The sequence below is a fragment of the Lathamus discolor genome, unplaced genomic scaffold (genome assembly GCF_037157495.1).
Source record: "Lathamus discolor isolate bLatDis1 unplaced genomic scaffold, bLatDis1.hap1 Scaffold_66, whole genome shotgun sequence".
Taxonomy (NCBI): Eukaryota; Metazoa; Chordata; class Aves; order Psittaciformes; family Psittacidae; genus Lathamus; species Lathamus discolor.
In genome coordinates, this window is record NW_027069383.1 from 1,207,415 (window position 1) to 1,213,070 (window position 5,656).

A 5,656-nucleotide genomic window follows, 5' to 3' on the forward strand; every position below is an offset into this window, starting at 1 on the left:
ACCATCTCCTTCACAGGGTTTTTCCACAAAACACACCTGAAATAAAAGCATTTACTTGGTATGAGGAACACAGTTCTTTTTGATAATGGATGACCATATCCCTTTCAGTATTTTATAGACAGAGAAGCTGTATAATGATTAGTATTTTTTTCCGGTGTATCTGCTGTTATGGTTCTTACATCTGATAGTAAATATCATGCCTAACGGAAGAGTCTTTGAAACAGATGGTCCACTTGTCTTGCACAGGCACGCTCTACTTGCACTGTTGAACATGCATCCCCAGCTCTCCCAGTCGTTACTCTTAATCCAACATAAAGTCCAGGAGTTCTTCCTCTCCAGAACTGGGCAGTCTCTCGTTTCCAGGTTGTCCCAGTGCTCTGTGGACAGGCTCCTGGCTGTGCGTTGTCTGTGCAGGGGTCCAGCAGGCTCTGTGCTTCATCACGGAGTCGTGTCCTGCACTGAGGTGACTCTTAGTTCCTGTTGTAGCTCAAGCACAGGCCCTCGCTAATGGCTGCAGTCACTGTGAGTGCTGGGTTTCATACATACGTTTTTTTGCAGGGGGTTGTCTCTTCTGTGAAACACTTGTGTGGGATTTCTATAGTTCTATAAGGGATAGGGCTCCCTTACATCCATTACATCTATAAACCCATGTTGGGTTAGGGATAGCGATAGGTGTTAGAATCAGGATTATAGTTAGGGTTAGGGTTTGGGGTTACTGTTAAGGTTAGGGGTTATGGTTAGTGTTAGGGTTATTGTTAGGGGTTAGTGTTAGGGTTGAGATCGGGTGGCGGAGTCATGCTTGTGGTTCTGGCTAACCCTATGTGGCCAGAGTTAGGTTTAGGCTTAGTGTTAGGGGTTAGGGTTAGCGTTAGAGTTAGGGTTACAGTTAGGGGTTGGGGTTACAGTTAGGGATTAGGATTACGGTTAGGGATTAGGGTTAGGTTTAGGGTTAGTGTTAGGGGTTAGGGTTAGGTGTTACGGTTAGGGTTGACCTCAGGTGGCAGAATCACGTTCGTGGGTGTGGCTAATCCAAAGTGGGCAGAGATAGGGGTAGGGTTAGGGTTACTGTTAGGGTTAAGGTGAGTGGGAGGGTTAGTGTGAGGGTTAATTTTAGGTTTAGCATGTGGGTTATGGTTTGGGGTGGGGTGAGGCTTAGGGTTAGCATTAGGATGAGGGTTTGGGTTAGGTTTTGGGTTCGTGTTAGGGTTACCGTGAGGTTTGCTGTTAGGGTTAGGGTGAGGGTTATGTTTATTATTAGGGTTAGGGGTTAGGTTTAGGGTTAGGATTAGAGCTAGGGGATAGAGTCAGGGTTAGTATTAAGGTTTAAGGTCAGAGTTATAGCTATGGTTATGGTTAGATTATGGTTGAGAGTTAGGGGTTAGTGTTCACATTAGTAGTTAGGATTAGGGGGTTAGGGTTTAGGGTTAAGGTTTGGGCTAGGGGTTAGGCTTAGGGCTCCTTTACATATATTAGGGTTAGGGTTAGGGATTATGGTTCAGAGTCTCAGCCAGTCTCATCCCTAAAGTCTGAATCCTAGAGTCTTAGCAATGGTTTTAGGAACAGTCTCAGCACAAGAGTCTCATCTGCAGTGCATCAGTCAGTCCCTTCTCAGAGTCTTAGCCACAGTCTGAGCCACAGCGTCTAAGCTTCAGTCTATTCCCCTAATTCGGTATCCCAGAGTCTTAGCCACAAAATTTCAGCTGCAGGCTCATCCCCAAAGTCTGAGTTTTATGGTTTTAGCCACAGTCTCAGTTACAGCCTCAGCTCCGAAGTCTGAATCCCAGAGTCTTAGCTAAAGAGTCTCAGCCACAGTCTGAATTCCAGTCTTCTCCACAGTCTCTGCCCCAGAGTCTGAATTGCATAGTTTTAGCCATGGAGTGTCAGCAACAGTCTCAGCCACAGAGCTTGAGTCCAACAGCATCAGCTCCAAAATCTGCGGCCCAGAGTCTCAGTCACACTCTCACCCACAGAGTTTCAGCCACAGTTTCAGACATAGTCTTAGCCACAGAGTCTGAGTCCTAGATTCTCAGCCCCAGTCTCAGCCCTTGAGTTTCAGTCCCCGAGCCTCAGCCCCAAAGTCTGAATCTCCAAGTCTCACCTATCTGAACCAGAGAAAACGCAACAAAAAATCAAAGCCAAGGAATACCCACGGAAAAAACAGCAAGCAATTGCAGAACAAGCAGGGCACTCACCAAACAGCCAAGGATCAGCTTCGGTACAACCAGGGAGCAGCCACAGAACCAGAGCCAGGTAATACAAAGACCGAGCTGTGGCTTATCAGGGTGCTTTTATCCCAGGTGGTGGTTTGCCACTCACCTGCCCCAGCCCATTGAGGGAGGAGCTGCGGGTGGGGCTTGTGGTATATGAGGCACAGTCTTTACTCAGGGAGCTCATTTAGGGTTCAGCTCTCATCAGGATGTGTTCTCTGGTGTTAGCTCAGGTTTTTTGGCTTTAGAGCTTTGTGGTTTGTTTCAGGTGGGTTTTTTTAGGGGTAGGCTTGAATTGGTCTTGTTTCAGTGAAGACCTTCAGCTCATGTTAAGGCTTACCAGTGTGTGCATTAGTAAGTGTCTTTGTGTAGAGTTTTTTTAGGTGTTATATTTGCAAGTGGTGGTGGTGAGGCAAGAAGAAACTTGCAGCTGTTCTCAGGGGGAGGAGTTGTGGCAAAGGTAATCTTTGCTTGATGTCCTGGTTAACGGTGTATCATTCCCGTTCCTTTTTACAGATGAAGAAAAGGTATATGGCTAGAGAAGGAATGTACTGGTGAGCCAAAAAGGGGTTTGTCTCAAGTGTGGCTTTGGACCTCTGCCCTCGTGAAAAGTGAGTTGAAAGAGCATGCCCGGAGAGGAGCAGGAAGGAGTTGTAAGGTCGGTGGGGAAGAAAGGCTGTTAAAGAGGCAGTGTCTTTGGGCAGGTAAAGGGAGCAGGTTATTATTCAGTTTGAGCTTTTATGGCTTTATAAAGCTAAAGCACAGCTGGGGGTCGTGCCTCAGAGTCTCAAATTCAGTAATCTCTCAGGGCATAGCTCCAGGTTGTTTTTACAGCTCTGTTCTTTCAATATATGTCTGCCCAGAGCTGACTCTGTCCAGCCCCCTTGCCAGTTAAAGTGAGAGGCCATTAACCGGCTGAAGCAGCAGCTCAATGCAAAATAGTTTTTAGTATCGGAAGGCATTTTTTCATTTGAAACGTCAAAGGGTGACGTAACTCAGCGGCAGGAGGGCTTAGCACGGAGAAGGCCGACATTTTGAGCACCGTATCGGCAGACATTCATTTCTATTTATTTCTCAGGTTTCACATCCGCATCGGGAGAGGCGAAGCCGCACAGTTAGAGGGGATGTACGAAGCTAAGAGGGTTTTATACTGGGCTGGCGACTGACACCATAGCCCAGTACGATGGCAGGGTTCACAGTCTTTCTCGCAGCTGCTGCGCAGTCGCCTTTGGTGTCGGATGAGTACTCGCAGGGAGTCGGGGAGGTAAGGAGAATGACTGCAGGGTCAGTCACTTCTCCCCAGAGCGACGGTCACTCGTCTCTACTCTCTCAGGTCTTGCAGGGGAGGGGAGCCCCAGAGCACCACTTGGAAACTTTTTTGGGACTGTGACATGGGAGCTCCGAGCCATGAGGCTGGCTCGAGACCCACGCCACTGCGGAACCTGAATAGATGGACTCCTTTTTGGAGCCGGAGGGCAGGAGATGAGGTCAGGATGGCAGGCAAGAGTTTGAAAGGTAGCACGGGGGAGAGGGAAAGGGAGGGTGTTTCATCGCAACAATTACAGTTTCAGAGTCGGGCTCACAGCCGGACCGTCACAGCAGTTTCGGCGGTCGGTGTTGGAATCCCATGGTTAGGTCAGACTTCGTTCTGGGGCTCTGCGGGAGCCTCACTGTCTCTGTCCCATCGACCCACCGGTGATCGAGACAGACGGAGCATTCCATCTTGGGAGTGGTCTTCCACGAGAGAGTTTGTCTTTTTGGTGTCACAGAGTCTATAGTGTTCTCTTGGCGTGTGTGTATATGTGTTTGCTTAGGAAATGTTGTGACCATGGCATGTAGTTGTGGGAGGTGGCATGGAGTTGAAGGGCGATGCGTTCGGTGTAAGCTTAGTGCTTTACTTGTGTGTGGGGAGTGTGTTGTAGACTGAAAGAGTTCTCCTTTTTGGATTTTTAGGGGAAAAAAAAAAAAAAAACAGCCAGGGGAGGGGTTTATCCTCCCCCAGCTGGGTTTTTTTTCTCGGGTCCTGGCCGGTCTGAGAGGCGATGTTCATCGCCTATGTTTGGGTGCAGGCCGGTGCAGGGACGGGATTTTCTCAGGCAGGGCATTTTCGGTGTTCTCGGGAACATAGTTCCTGAGGAGTTCGGAAGACAGGTTGGGGCTGTTGTCACTCATTAGGGAAGAAATTCTGAGTGTTGGTGTGGCAGTCTAAACTAAATGCAAGGTCGATGTTAATGGGATTGGTTGTAGAATGATAGTGTGGCTTTTAGAGTGTTGCTATTAGTATTAGAAAGCTGGTGTCAGTATGAGAACTTTGGTGTCGGTATTGGAATGTGGTTTCAGTCTCAGAAGGCCGGTCTTAGTCTTAGAATGGAGAATTTAGTCTCAAAAGGTGAACTTAGTCTTAGAGTACCAGTATTAGTCTCAGAATGGTGAACACAGTCTTTGAGTGCTGGTTTATTCTCAGCATGGTGAACTTAGTCTCTGAATGGCGAAGTTTGGGAAAAAACGGTGAAGATCTGCATTGAAAAGCTAAGGTATGCATGGAAACGCTAAGGTATCCATTGAAAAGGTCAGTTCTGCATTGAAATAGTATGTTCTCACTTGAAACGCTAAGCTCAGCATTGAAACGCTAAGATCTGCATTGAAACAACAGGTTCTGCTTTGAAACGGTACATTCTGCATTGAAACACTACATTCTGCTTTGGAACCTAAGGTGCATTGAAACTCTGAAGTTCTACGTTGAAACAATAATGTCTGCATTGAAAAAATAACTTCTAATTTGAAATGCTACGTTCTGCTTTGAAACGGCAAATGTCTGCATTGAAACGCTAAGTTCTGCATTGAAACGCTAAGTTCTGCATTGAAACGCTAAGTTCTGCATTGAAACGCTAAGTTCTGCATTGAAACGCTAAGTTCTGCATTGAAACGCTAAGTTCTGCATTGAAACGCTAAGTTCTGCATTGAAACATAAGCTCTGCAATAAAACGCTAAGTTCTGCATTGAAACGTAATTTCTCACTTGAAACGCTAAGCTCTGCTTTGAAACGCTACGTTCTGCTTTGAAACTGTAATGATCCGCATAGATAGGCTAAGGTATGCATTGAAATGCCAAGTTCTCACTTGAAATGGAACGTTCTCATTGAAACGCTAAGTTCTGCAGTGAAACGCTAAGTTCTGCAATGAAACGCTAAGTTCTGCAATGAAACGCTAAGTTCTGCATTGAAACGCTAAGTTCTGCATTGAAACGCTAAGTTCTGCATTGAAACGCTAAGTTCTGCATTGAAACGCTAAGTTCTGCATTGAAACGCTAAGTTCTGCATTGAAACGCTAAGTTCTGCATTGAAACGCTAAGTTCTGCATTGAAACGCTAAGTTCTGCATTGAAACGCTAAGTTCTGCATTGAAACGCTAAGTTCTGCATTGAAACGCTAAGTTCTGCATTGAAACGCTA

General features: G+C 46.5%; 1 long non-coding RNA gene across 1 annotated transcript; it reads left to right on the top strand.

The window, feature by feature from the left end:
• Positions 1-2,411: 2,411 nt before the first annotated feature.
• On the top strand, positions 2,412-3,895 carry LOC136006770 (uncharacterized). Its single transcript, XR_010609258.1, has 3 exons — positions 2,412-2,561; positions 2,724-2,818; positions 3,286-3,895. It is a non-coding gene; the product is annotated as an uncharacterized LOC136006770 (long non-coding RNA).
• Positions 3,896-5,656: the final 1,761 nt, after the last annotated feature.